This window comes from Ipomoea nil, unplaced genomic scaffold, assembly GCF_001879475.1.
Source record: "Ipomoea nil cultivar Tokyo-kokei standard unplaced genomic scaffold, Asagao_1.1 scaffold1436, whole genome shotgun sequence".
NCBI lineage: Eukaryota > Viridiplantae > Streptophyta > Magnoliopsida > Solanales > Convolvulaceae > Ipomoea > Ipomoea nil.
In genome coordinates, this window is record NW_017617864.1 from 367304 (window position 1) to 382619 (window position 15316).

Genomic DNA, 15316 nt, shown 5'->3' on the forward strand with positions numbered 1-15316 from the left:
TTTTTGTAACAAGGAAAACTCATATCACAACATACAACAAATAGGTCCAATAAAAAAAATTTGTACTTAAAATTAATAGCATTCATAAATCATAAGCACACCAATGATATTTTATTCCCTTGCAAATATCATTACAAATTAATTAATTGAAAAGTAATTGCAACAAAAATTCATTCCATTGCAGTTTTTCTTGCAATTTTTTTTTTTTTTTTTTTTTTTTTTTTTTTTTTTTTTTTTTGGCTGCAATGCGATTTTTGCAACAAACTTTTATTCCGTTGCAAAGTTTATTACAAAATAATTAATTTTATAAAACTTGAAAGGAAAATGAATTCTGTTGCAACATATTTCGTTGCATGGCATTTTTTGCAGTAATATTATGTTCCGTTATAAATACGTTACAAATATCGTAAATCTAATTTTTAAAAGTTAATAAAACTTTGCAATGAAATTGACTGTCGTTGCAAATTTAGTTGCAACAATTACAACGAATTGAATGTTGGTTTTCATTGTAATTTTTATTGCAAAAATGTTTCCCTTCAATTTTTTTGAGCCAAAATTTACACTTCCGTCAAAATTGCAATGAAAAATCTTTCTGTTGCAATGGAACTCCGTTGCAATTTTTGATAAAAATATCACAAGATGCATGCAACAAATTAAATAAGTCGAATATAATTTATTTTTTTTTTAAAAGAAAGTTTGTATTTAAAATTAATAACACTCACACCATGCATTATTTAATTAAACGAAAAAATGCATTATAAACCTAATATACAAACTCAACTACCAGGATTATGTGATCTAATGGTACCCGGGTTGGACTTCCATTTGGAAGGTTGTAAGTTCGAGTCTCAGTGGAGGTGCTATTAGCTCTTTGTGTTTCGGTAGGTTGAGAGAGTATATGAACAGAGCATTCAAAAAAAAAAAAATACAAACTCAACTAAAACATAGGAACTCAAGACTGGAAAATTCAACTGAAACATAATATTGTAGAGTTTTAAAGACTTTTAAAATGATAGATTTTAATAAACTTTGATTGACTTTCATAGAGTCGTTCAAAACTTTTTAAAACTTTATAAGATTCTATAAAAGTCTATATAAAAAACATTCATAGACTTTTATCAACTTTTTATTTTAAAAAGTCTACAAAAGTCATTGAAATTCTAAATTGAATACATCCTTACAAACTTTTAATGAATTTGATTCTTATCATTTATAATTTTTTCTGACAAAACATTTATAATATATCATAAAATTCTTCTTATTATATAGTTCTTCACCCATATCAACATTCTTAGCATTATTATTTTTAATTTTATCCATAGTATTGAACAATAAAATTTATAATAAAAGAATTGATCAAATAAAATATTAAAAATATAATTACAAGTTGCATAAAATAAAAAAAAAATAAAAATCTAATATATATATAATTATATATATATATATATATATATATATATATATATATATATATATATATATATATATATATATATATATAATTATACTTGATATATTGATAGGCATCACGTAAAGAACTATTATTTGCAATAACAATTTGAGACTGCGAACAACAACAAGGTGCTACTGTTTACAACTCCAAATTGTTATTGCGAACAGTAGTTCGCTATTCGTGTAACCTGTTGTTAAAAATAAATGAAAAATATATATTTCAAATATATACATAAAAAGAATAATAATCAAAATATATAAGTATTTATATGAATATTATGAATAAAATTTGATGATGAAAAATTTGCTTTGTTCATGTATTTAAGGAGAATTAGAGAAAGTTAGGGATAAAAAAATTCATATAAAAAAATCAATATGAACAAGCAATAATGAAGTAAAATTAATATTATTTCAAATTTTTAGAGGAAGATTGTAAAGTTTAGGAGAGAGAAAAATATGTAGAGTTTAGGTATGAGGAAAATATAGGATAATGAAGAAAAAAATAATTTTATTAAAATTAGATAGGTTTATAAAGTTAAAATAGGAAGAAAAAATAGAGTTTAAATAGAGAGAGAAAACATTCAAAGTTGTTAGAAAGAAAAATTTGAAATCTTGGGGTTGATGGTTGGATTTCAACTATTTATATTTGAGAAGGAAAAATCTACGAAAGTCTACAAAAGTTCTAAAATTAAAAAGTCTACAAAAGTTCATAACTTTTTGAATACCACATGACTTTTAAAGACTCTCTAAAAGTCTTAATCGAATACCACGCGACTTTTAAAGACTCTTTAAAAATCTTGATTGAATATCGCCTGACTTTTAAAGACTCTCTAAAAGTTTGAATTGAATACCTCCAAACTTTTGAAGTTCATAAAAGTCTTTAAAATTCTATGAAAGTCATGATTGAATACACCCTCTAAATCACTCTCTCGTGAGCTTTAAAATACAAACTCAACTAAAACATAGGAACTCAAGAATGAAAAATTCAACTGAAACATAATATCTCAAAAATGACAAATTAAATCACTCTCTCGTGAGCTTTAAAATTCTTGACATACTATTTAAAATCATTTTGAATATACTATTATATTATTCGCCGCCCGTTAGTTTAGACACGTTTAATTTCTTGCTGCTGACGCCTTTGGTGCTAGTTTCATAACTTCCATTAGAAGGTGGTAACACGTTTTCCCGTTGTTTACGGGGCAAGCTCGCAAATTTTATTTTATTTTTTAATAATCGCCTAATTGTGTCCTGGTGCTGCAAGAATTTATAGAAGATAAAATAGTCATTATACTACCAACATACAATTATGAACTAAAAATAGAATAGTGAAGACCACATGCATAATACTGATATATATCAAGTGGATCGTGCTATGTGAATCCGATCCACGTCTACATGGGTCAACACGACAACACTAACGTTGGTTGTGTTGTACAATAATCCCACGTTAGAATGTAGGTTTTGTTGATTTAGTTCACATTTTTATTTTATTTTATTTTATTTTTTTTGGTGTAAACCACAATGTGGCCCAGGTACGGTCCGTTTTATGGTCCACCCGTTCACTTCGGATTATTATCCCAGAATTCTCTCCCACAAAGAGAGCTCATTTGCCACTTAAGCTATCCTGTTGGGTTATTTAGTTCACATTCTAAAAATATAAGTCTAACTCAACCTATTTTAATCTATTAAAATATTTAAAATTTTTAAGTCTATAACTTATAATTTATACTTTCACTAAAAGGTCTTTGTGATCAAGTTTTACATGTAAAAGAAATGTAAATAACTAGAGTTTTAGCTAACCAACTCAAATTTATTACTAGTAGAAAGACTAGCTACTAAATTACATCATGAATTCTATTTTTACTTGCATGTTTGAGAATTATTTGAATTTTGGCATCTAAATTTAAAGGTTTCAAGTTAGAAAACTGAAGTACTAAAAAATGGGAAAAAAAAAAAGACAGAATACTTACAACTTGTAGAATAATGAGGGGGTGTGGCTACTTGACTGACGTTCAAATTTTCTATTGCTGAGAATATATATATATATATATATATATATATATATATATATATATATATATAGAGAGAGAGAGAGAGAGAGAGAGAGAGAGAGAGAGTGGCAAGAAAATGGTTAATCATAAGTTCATAATTCTTAATATTTAGAAGGTAGAATAGAACAATATAATACAATTAATATGAATTAAATACGATAAATGCAATGACTGATATTTACTCTTTTATTTCTTGGATATATGATTATGACAAGTCATGGATTAGACTTAAAAAAAATAGATTGTGCATAATTGCGTTGTTCATGTTTAATAACTTGAAGCCCCCATCCCCCCACACACACAAACAGAAAACAAAGAACGAAGATAATGCATGCAAGCTAAAGATGGATAAGAAATTAGCAGGCAAAAGTTGATGTGTAGAACCAATTGTGATATTATTGTTGGGAGACACAACACCACCTGTATATAGAACCATATGAACCAAATCCAAACATGAGTAGAGACACTACAAATCCTCAAGAAAACAAGTAAATTCTTACACATCATATATGCTCACGTTCAAATGTAAGCCCCCGGCCCCAAACTCTCGAAAGTCATGCAGGCAAAAAAAGAAGAAGAAGAAGAAATAGAATTCAATCAATGCTTACCAGTTTTAGCTGGGCCAGACAATCTGGAAGAAGAAGAGAAAAAGATAAAGAGAAATGTGATGAATAATAAAAGAAGAATAGAGAAAGGGGAAGTGGGCTTATGAGCCATGCAATGGCATGCAAGAGGGAGAAATGAAGCAAATCTCTGTTAGAAAATAATAGAGGAATCTTTAGCACACATCCCCTTTTATATAATTATTATTATTATTATATATATAGTACTCCGTATAGTATATGCTACGAACGCAATACGTAATTGCTACGTAAGTATGTAGTTGGTCAATATTTGGATTTTGGATTTGTAACGTGCCCTTGCAGTTCACGACCAGAAAGAAAGATTGGAATAGCCGCGTTTTTATAGGAAAACGACAACCCAAGTAATTGAAACCCGTTTGAAATGTCAACAGTCAAAAGAAGTCACTTTCTTCTTCAAAGTAAAGCATTGATTCCAGTCGCCGGTCACAGTTTGATGTTCTGTCCGGGTTGACCGACTTCGCCGGCGGAAAAACTAGATTAACCCCTTCCCCAACGCTTCTTCTTCTTCTTCATGGATTTGATCGGAAAACGCTGCTGATAGATTTTTCTGAGATTCAGGTTTTGATAGAAACAATTGAAACAAGTGCAGTGGTTCGGGGAAGAAGGAAAATGGGTGATGCGCTATGGGTGGCTACGTGCGTAAAAAGAAAAAAGGCAAAAGGAAAATGTGAAAAGAGTGATGGTTGTGGGCTTCGGAGAAGTGTGAAAAATAAGAAAAATAAAAAAACAGACAACGGAAAAATTGAAAATTGAAAATAGAAAACAAAGAACTGAGAACATAAAACAAAAAATTAGAGAAAGTTAATAACGGACCCTTTAATGTCATTAAAATAAAAAATCATAAGATATGCCTTGAGTAGCATACAAGCCTCCTAATATTTGTAAATTAGTGCTCATAAGTCATAATAAAGTCAAATTCATACTTCTCTTTGTTCCTTAGTAGGAATTTGTTTTTTTTTTTTTTTTTTTTTTTTTTTTTTTTTTTTTTTTCTTAAAAGGAGGGGAGACTAACAAATCAAGCTATATTCTAACTGTTCGTATTCTTCTCTCAAAAAGTTGAATCCCCAACCTGAAGGATCCTCTCACACTCTAGTCCGATAGAGCATTTTGGAGGATTTAAATTACGGTGACTCAATGACGGCAAATTATTGTGTGTACCGTGGTCCACATAGCTGTGTACATTACGTGTTAGAATAATGTACATTATGTGTTAGAATAATATACTTTATATGTTAGATAATATACATTACGTGGTAGAATAATAAAATTTCTGAGGTAATATAATGTACATTATGTTTTAAAATGATGTACGTTCTGCTTTAGATTATGTATATTATGAGTTATAGAAATGTATGTTGTAGTGGACCGCATGAATTTTTTTTTACGCAAAACGATGTCATTTTTGGACCGTGGTCTACATAGCTGTGTGAACCACGGTCCACGCAATAACTATTGTTCAATGGCTTAGCAAATAAAACCAAATGCCGATGCGCATATGAGATCTGTCCACTTTGAACATAATTCTCACATTATCACTGCTAAAATTCGAACATTGATCTCTTCTCCCATTAAGTGTTATTATTCTCATAGCACTAAGTGTGTCCTCGAAAAATCATTATTTGTTGAAGTGAATAAGGGGGATGTGCAAGCAGCCAAGCACCCGGAAACCCAAACACTATTCTATTATACTTTTGGTTAGAAACCAATGATAATATTTTTTTTAGAGTTAATTCCAATATTGGTTTATTAACTATTATATTTTTTCACTTTTAGTTTTTGATTTTAAAATAAATTAGTTAGATATAGTCAACGACTATTTAAAATGGATCACTATTATTCTTTTGTGAGAACTAAAATGTGGATACTTTGATTAAGAGTAAATTTCAATTTTGGTCCAATGACTATTGAAGTCTTGTTAATTTCAATCCATGACTTTAAAAATTAACAATTGAGTACCTTGACTATTCAATTTTTATTAATATTGGTCCATCCGACCAAATTACCGGCCAATTGTTGCCAGAATCTTGTAATGGATAAAATTTTGAAGATAATTTAGTTATTTGTTTTTTTTTTCTTCTCTAGTTAAAGATTGTTTGGACCTCGTTAAGCATTTCAGGAACCTTCAGATTACCCACATTCATCGAGAAGGGAATAAGTGTATTGACTGGCTAGCTAATTTTGGCCAAAGAATTAATTGGGGAACGCTCCTCCTGAACGACGCTCCGGAAGATATTACTAATCTTCTTAGTTCTGATGCTCGTAGTTATCCTTACTTAAGGGTTAGATAGTCCTCTCGTTGAGGGCTTCAAATTCACCCAAATAAATACAAATAATTAAAAATTATCATTTGAATTATATATACATAAATAATATATGTATTTTGTACACACATATATAATTTATCATTCATAGAAATTTAATTAAAATATAATTAAGTATTAAATTAATATATAATGATTTTAATAAAATGATAATTAAAAAATAGGAAAAAGATATGATAGATATAGGTGTATGGTAATAATGATGTGTTATCAATGTTAGAATTAAAAATTAACGGTGTAAGGGTAGTTTTGTCTAATAACATTGGAATGTACAACATTTAAAGTAAAATGTACACATTTATTTGCATACAAAAAGAGGAACATAAATCAAGGACATAACCTTAATTGAGGCTTATTATGTTTTTAGAATAGAAATAATTATTTTTGGATTTATTTTCACTATTTATTGGTGAGTGGCCGGGATTTATTCTTGAATATGTGGAGGATTGTTGAAAGTATTTAATAGAAAAATGCTTCTCTCACATTAAACTTGTCCCACATTGCTTGTGATAGTCTCTTTTTCCTTCCTTATATACTATGACACCTCTTGGAATTTTGAAATCTTATGAAAGGGAAAATAGGAGAGACCATGATAATAGTTTTTCCCTATTTTCACGGACAAACTACTTCTTGTGCGTATAATTATTGTGAGGACATTCAATACATGATCCTCCTTTTGCGTATATAAGCAATGAGGCTGTATTGCTGTACGCTAGAAACACACACAGGGAGCCTCCCTAATACTCAATGGCTGTATTGCTATACACTAGAAACACACGCATACTCAATTCGCCTGGGGCTGTATGCTGCCTCCCTAATACTCAATTCGTCTGGGGCTGTATGCTGCCTCCCTAATACTCAATTTGCCTGGGGCTGTATGCTGAAAACACACGCTGTAACTGTGTTATCGGTCGTAAGCAAGCTGTGAGTTGCCGAAAATTGCTTTTAAGGGATTGTTTTTCGAATGCAACACAGTGCTTCTACCATTTCGCACTCCATCCTTAAACCTCTTGTCCTCTTCACTTCTGTCAACATTGAATCTTCGAAATACAACAGTTATAGCATGTGGTTCCATATTCACTTGCCTATACTATTTAAGGGAGAGCATAATTATTTGTTCAGAAATTAGACATAGATAGTCTATTTCTTTCTTGTCCCATTATCACTTTGAGTATGATGTGTAAGTTCCAATCCCTACTCCGGGTGTATGGAGACAGAGATTGCTGTGTTAACCTTCAGGGGTGATACCGCTGTTGTGAGCCTGCACCAATAGCGGCGAGTTGGCTTCTATGGCAGTGGTTATACCACGACACATCAGTTATTTATTTTCACTTTATCAGCCAATTTTTCCAACAAGTAGAAGCGAATTCCGTTCTGATAAGAGTGAAAATGGCATATCGTCATGATAAGAAGATAGGGTTTGTACTTGCATTCCGGGGACGTGCATTCGCGCTCCAAGACCTATTGTTGTCTGTGTCGGACCGTCGAGGCAGTTGGTCTCCACCATCCCAAACAATTCTATAAGCTGGATCATATAATATAGAGCTAAGTATTATACATTAATGCTTTAATGTTTATGTGCGGTATTCATTTTTTATTGATTGCGGATTGGTTATGCAAAAAAAAAAAAAAAAAAAAAAAAACAACAACATTTCCTATAAATTTGCAGAATGAGATATGATTAATCTTGATTATAAAGATATCATGTTATTGTGTTTACTAATACGTAAGCATTTCTTAGGCTTAGAGCTTTTTATTTATTTATTTTTTTAAATGCGTCTTTCTTCGCAATTTGAGGATAAAAATTATTTATATATGTGATTACTGAATAGCCTTTTTTTTTTTTTTTTTTTTGTGCGTATCATTCTTATGTAGGGGCCATGCTAATCTTCTCTGTTTCGTTCCAATTTTATCGGTTGGTAACAATATTTAGGTGTCATGATTAGTATTGCTTAATTGGTAGACAATTATGCTTATATAGAAAAAAACTATTAAATATACATTTTATACGTTCAAATCATATATAAGTTGGTAACAATAATTTTAAGTGTCATGATTAGTATTGCTAAATTGGTAGGAAATAATCCTTATATAGAAAAACCTATTAAATATACCTTTTATATTATTGAAATCTTAAATATCATTTTAGATTATGATTATATATCGTTTATAATGTTTCAGTTATATTTACATATTTTTATTACGATTTTATACCTTTTATATCGTTCCAATCATAAATAATTTATATATATATATATATATATATATATATATATATATATATATATATATATATATATATATATATATACACACACACACACATATGGTCAGTTGAGCTCTAAATGGAAGTATATTGACTTGTAAATTAAACGTATACAAATGGAGAAGACACCATCTCACTTCGTTCTTTTAGTAACTTTTTGCATTTTCATATTAGGTTTGACTCTCTTCCTTCTCTACCCCATCCATCTTTATATGCACACAACACATAGTTTTTATTTTTATTTTTATTTTGTCACATCAACCATGTTTAGTTGTTTACCTATGAACTTTAATTTCATATGGAAATGGAAATTTTTTCATAATTTCTTACAGTAGATACAACGACTTATCGACATTATAAAACTGATCTATTAAATTTATTGATTATCAAAATGTATGTTTAACACATTTTTCTTGTACGTTCAAAATTTTCAAACGTTGTTGCGCACACAAATGATTCAGAAGAGACAAAGTGCACAACAAAGAAAGATTGTTCAAAACTAATATGTACTGACTCAGTAACATGTGATAAGGGAATTTGCAGATGTGTAGACATAAGTGCAAACAATTTAGAAGAGACAAAGTGCACAACAAAGAAAGATTGTTCAAAACTAATATGTAGTCGCTGGATAACATGTGATAAGAGAATTTGCAGATGTGTAGACATAAGTGCAAACAATTTAAAAAAGACAAAGTGCACAACAACGAAAGATTGTTCAAAAGTAATTTGCTTTGGTTGCTCAGCAATATGTGATAAGAGAATTTGTACATGTTTAGACTAAAGCATAAATTTGCGTTGACTTGCTTGACGGGTTATAGGTCTCCAAGGAGTATGCATTTGTCAATGTAAGAATTGATGATATTGAACACAATTGAGTATCAAATTAATTAATTAATAAAATAATCATTTACTTTTTTGATGATTTGAAGCTTTTAATTTGTTAACACCATTCATAATATGTGCAGTATTTGAGGTTTTGAATTTAAAGTTATTCAGATTGATTCCTTTTCATTTGTTATTTATGAATTGACCGACCTCATTACATGTTAACAAAAAGAATATACTTAATATTAGAATAGTGTAAAGGAATATACTTAATATTTGAATAATGTAATATCATGCGGTACATTTAGGATCAAGAGTGTAATTTTACTTCAATTTAATTCTGTGATGACAATCCATTATTATTAGATGTACGTTTTAGTATCATTTTGATTCGGTATTTAATTATTTATATTTATTGTAATTAATAAAATTCATAATTTGATAGTTTAATCAAATAACTGGATGAATTTATGAACGATGACAGTATTCATGCTTGCAATGTTGAATTGTAATTATCATTTAATTTTAAGAATCAAAATTTTTTTAGAAAATGCAAATCGTTATTTGGGTTGGGTAACCTTTTTATTTTCTCAAAATAAAAAGCTAATTCATTAATCATAAGCAGAAACGTTTAAATACAAATCGTTATTTGGGTAGTATTTTATTGAAATTGTTTTTTAAAATAAAAAATTTCAATTTTAGTGATGAACTAATGTGGTATTGTCACATTTAGATCAGATACTCCGTATATCTTTTTAAAGCACAAACAATTAATTAAGTAAAATTAAAGCACAAGTAACTGGCTTCTGTTCCTGGGGAGAACATGCCACTTAAATGTGCCAATATTCCATACATACTAAACAGTGTCTTGAAACAACCTATGAATAGTCCTGCACAATCGCAAAAATAAATAAATAACATTAGTTTATGCCCATTATTCTATATAGTATTTTTTTTTGAATGCCATTATTCTATATAGTAAAAGATAGCATTTGTTGATTACAGTCACTTATCGAATTGAAATAATCTATCCATTACAGTTATTTCACTACTTTGGTTCTTCGATCACTTCTAATTTTGTCCAATAATGTTTTTTGAGTATCAACTTCGTACATATTTTAATTATCCGATCATCTGAATGACTAGAACTTAAAATAGGTAGAAATTTAATAGTAAAATGTAATTATAATTTACCAGCCAAAAAGGGGACCATGTGAGAATCCTTGTCGTGGTGTTGAGGTATTAGAAACTTCATTGCCTTTTTTCTGTCCTTTTCTGCATAGTGCTGTGTGAATATGGACTCCACCCTCGTCCATTAACCCAACCACCTTATCAGAGCTAATGAAGCGTGATCTTTTACTTGGGTCAGATAAGTTGCAGATTTTTTCTGTTTAGATACCTGCATGTTTAATTGGAAATGGAAAACAATATATCTTTACAGTTGCTTGCTGTTGGTCCAGGTAGGGTTAGAACGAGAGTCTAGGGGGGGTTGTAACACTCCAGATTTTCAAGACGTTTAAAACTTATATAATAAAGGTAATATCTCATTACATCCCAAAGTATATCATAGGTGTACGGGGTGCTATGCCACACCTGGGCTAGAGAACCCAGGTGCACAGGCTGTCTAACTAATATCCACCGAAATACAATGCATAATATGGCACACAGGCCGAAAGGGAAACTAATCTACTTCTACGCTCCAGTTCTAGCGCGCTCCAGTGCTCTAGTCCTCTGTGCCTGAAAGCCAAATATATCTGTTCAGCGAGAGATGCTGGTAACCCATTCCAACGCGTTGAAATACCATACATATAGAGATATATATAGATATACGAAAACCATTTTGAGCATGAAGATATATCCTACGAACTCTAGCTTTAAAACCGGGAATGACTCGACAGATAAGGCCAGACACAAGCAACAGTTATAACGAGCATATGCAGTTCACAACAGATAAGGCAGATAAGGCAAGCATAAACAATGATCATAACCCAACATGAACAATCCCCAATATAAATCCCATAGTCACATCCCCCAAGACACTCATAATCACAACTCGTCCATGTCACAACACATAACACACTTTGTTGGCGCCACAGGACCAATCGCATGCCCATACATGAGGGTCAGCACATATAGCTCTGACACGGCCCCGCAGCACCCTGCCCCGTATCGCAACACGGAGGGGTCGATCGCAACCGACCGATGAACCGCAGCTCATCATAGTGTTTGATCGCAACCAAACAGTGGACCGCAGCCCAAGAGAATGTCATCTGATCGCAGCCAGGAAAGAGGACGAACTGCAGCTCGTATAGAAACGTTTGATCGCAACCAAACGGTGGACCGCAGCCCAAGAGTATCAATCTGACCGCAGCCAGCTTCTGAACCGCAGCTCAGGATAACCAATCCGATCGCAACCGAATTGGGGTAACACCCACACATAACACATAGCAAGCACATGCAACCCATATTACACATTGGGAAGGGGGAGAAAGCGCATAACAAAACCTATGCGTGTTCCATCACATACTAAGAATAGTCCTAAGGGGTTCATACTCCTTCCACCTAGGTCAACGGGATACCAATTCAACTAGCATGCATTATAATAGACTCATAAACCTACGAACAGTACCCGAAACATCAAACTAGACATAGGCACGATAAACGGAGTCCGTTGGAACACCACGGGGAACAAGGGAACATCAAACGGGGAAGCCGGGAACCCAAGGTGAGGGAAATTCCAGCGGGTAGCCGGTGGGTGGGGGCCACCAGCCGGCTGCCCGCCGGAAAGTACTGTTCCGGGCAGCGGGTCGCCGGCGGGCAGCTGCCCGCCCGCCGGCTACCCGCTGCCGGGCGGTGTTTCACGGCCGTGGGTAGGTGGCGGGTCCCCTACCCCCCCACCTACCCCCACTGACTCTTTTCATCACTTTTGCGCCCCGGGAACCATTGTGGAACCCGAAACCATGCTTAGACACCTTACAACGCAATTAACGACAACACGTAGACAATTAACGGATCAAATACGAGAAACGAACGGCACATAACCTATCATGCTTTTCTAGACATAATCAACACCCAAACATGCGATTTCCCCACCCCACAATCCAAGAATCATAACATACGATACAACCCAGGGTTCTAATCACTTTTATATCAACAAGGATACGATTCGTCTTCTAATTGCAAGATTCGGTAAGAATAACACATAACCATCAAGAGCATCACACAATTATCAAGAACAACACATAATCATCAAGAACTCCATATAATCATCAAGAACTCCATAATTATCAAGAATCTCCCAATATCAAGATTATCAAGATCCCTCATGGGATCATCACATCAAACATCAATAATCATCATCATATCTCGCCAATCACAATAATATGGGGGAAATCCTAAGGGGGAATAATAGCTATGAAAATAGGTTTTGCTGAGACATGGGTTACCTCTTAGCCTTAATTAATTCCTTGGCTATGAAGGATCATTCTTTAAGCTTTCTTGATTTCTTGATTTCTCCTAGGGGAATTCTTGGAGCTCTTTGGGTGGTGAGAGATTATTGTGGTGGGGATTCTAGGTGCCTCCTAAGTTCCCTATTTATAGATCTAGGGATCTTATTTAGAGTCTAATCCTATTGGGATTAGGGGTTGGGTTTAGATATGAGGGCCCACGGACTATGGTGGGCCTTTTTCCCTAATTAATCATTATAATTTATTCTTTCTCTTGGGCTATTGATTAATTAACTAATTGGTTTTAGGGGCCGTAACACGGGGTGTTACAGGGGTGAATAGAATCTTTTCGATTTTCGGCAAATATCAATCTCTCGGGGTTGTAACACAGCGGATAAATTAAATTGATTTAGTTGCTTTGCACAGTTTGAAGTTGTGAGGTTACTTTCGGTTTAGACGAATGATGATGCAATGCTTGAAAAGTAAAACACGAAAGTAAGAAGATAGAGAGACGATAGATTTTATAGTGGTTCGGCCAACTTTGCCTACTCCACTCTTCTTCCACAACTTATGGAAGATTTGCACTATCACTCGTTAGTACAAATACACACAGAAGCTTCCTTGATCACTAAGCCGGACAGCTTCCTGTAGGTTTTTTAACTCCGCGAGTTTACTCCGTCTCTATCAACGTCTTCTTTAGAGTTGAGGTTGGTAGAAAGTATTTTCTGATTTCTCCAACACGGTGAAGTCTTGACTGAAGAGGGATGATTGCTTCGTACAAGATGCAAGACTTCTTCAAGGTGGAAGATGAAGATTGATGAGTTTCTTTAAGAAATCTTCACAACTTGAAAACTGGTTCACAAAAGCTTGGTAAGAGGATGAGCTTATACAAGAGCTTTTGCTTGAGAGTAATGATCGAGTGAAAAGAACCAGCACCTTCTAAGTTGATGAAGGTAGGTATTTATAGGTGTGGAAATTTCATCCGTTGGAGGGAGATGAAATTTCAAACCTATTATCCAGTGGGTAAGGACCGGGGAACTTGGCGCAATAAATGCTCCATTAATGCGGCTTGTACCATGTAGCCGTTGTAGACATGAACAACCTTAGGGATTTTGTCTTTTAGCTTCTGAAGAATAGTACAACTTCATTTAATGCTCCTTGGTATATGTGTCCAACACTTTAAGGTCCTTTTGTCTCTATGGTGGCTAATCAACTCAGATAGAAGAGACATTCTTCTCGTTATGGGGGAGAATGAATGTCTTCATAAAGGTTGCTGTCTTGTTGAGATGGTTGATAACCTGAGGTGATCTTTCGTTGTTGAAGCCTTTGATCTCGTGCTCTTTGTCTCTTTTCGCTTTGGCAGACCTAACTAATGAACATAACTCGTTTTTCGTGTGTTTGTCTAACTTAACACGAATTACAGGATGAGTTATGGCAACTTTCGTCTAAAACGAAAGCAGTGATGGAAATAACGAAAGTTAGGGGTCTACATTCTAAGTTACATTGTTATCATCAAAATCCTAATACAAGTGTTCCTAACAATTTCCCCCTTTTTGATGATGCCAAAACCTATACTCTTCTTATAAGGCTAGTAAAATTCCCATAAAGGATTCTTTATTCCAAAACAGCCATTGTCGAGAGTTTACAAGACATTTCTAGAAACAATACAAATTATTGACAAGACGCTGAGAAGTAACTTAGACAAAGGACACGAAAGATGAAACAACGAAGAATTTATATATGGATAAAAACACTTACAAAAAGTTTAAGGAGAGCATAATGTAAAGTATCTTACATTTATAACAATTCCGCCTTCTGCATCTTGGTCTCTTTATATTCACGAATGTCTCTTTCTCTTTGTTCCTTGAGCATCTATCGCAGTCAATATCTTCATTGATACGTTATCTGAAAACCTTGATTGGATTCGTCTTGACTAGATCTTCATATTTTCTTTGATGTTGAGGCTTATATAGTTGTTGTAAGCCTCGAGAATGTTTTCTCCTTCTACAATGCCTAATTTCCACCACGAAATGAGCTCGAAGGATTGCATCCCTTCTGTGTAACTTTTTCCAGATTCGGCATGAACTTTAAAAGCTGCATTGTATATGACTCCAGGTTCAGAGTTCTTGGTCACTTTCGTGACATCTTTGATTAGCTCCTTTACTCGTTCTCTTTGCCGAAGTTCATGCTCTCTTTCTAGAGCTTCCTTTTCATGCTTGTCCCATAACTCTCTGTTATTTCTCTTAATCCTTTCATTTTGAGAGCTTATGTGGTATTGCCTTGTATGATTATCTTTTGTCTTCATCCA

General features: G+C 33.1%; 1 long non-coding RNA gene across 1 annotated transcript; it reads right to left on the bottom strand.

Moving 5' to 3' along the window:
* Nucleotides 1-2679: 2679 nt before the first annotated feature.
* Nucleotides 2680-3485, bottom strand: LOC109188576. The gene is made up of 2 exons (XR_002055445.1): nt 3426-3485; nt 2680-2709 (listed from the first exon to the last, which is right to left on the bottom strand). It is a non-coding gene; the product is annotated as an uncharacterized LOC109188576 (long non-coding RNA).
* Nucleotides 3486-15316: the final 11831 nt, after the last annotated feature.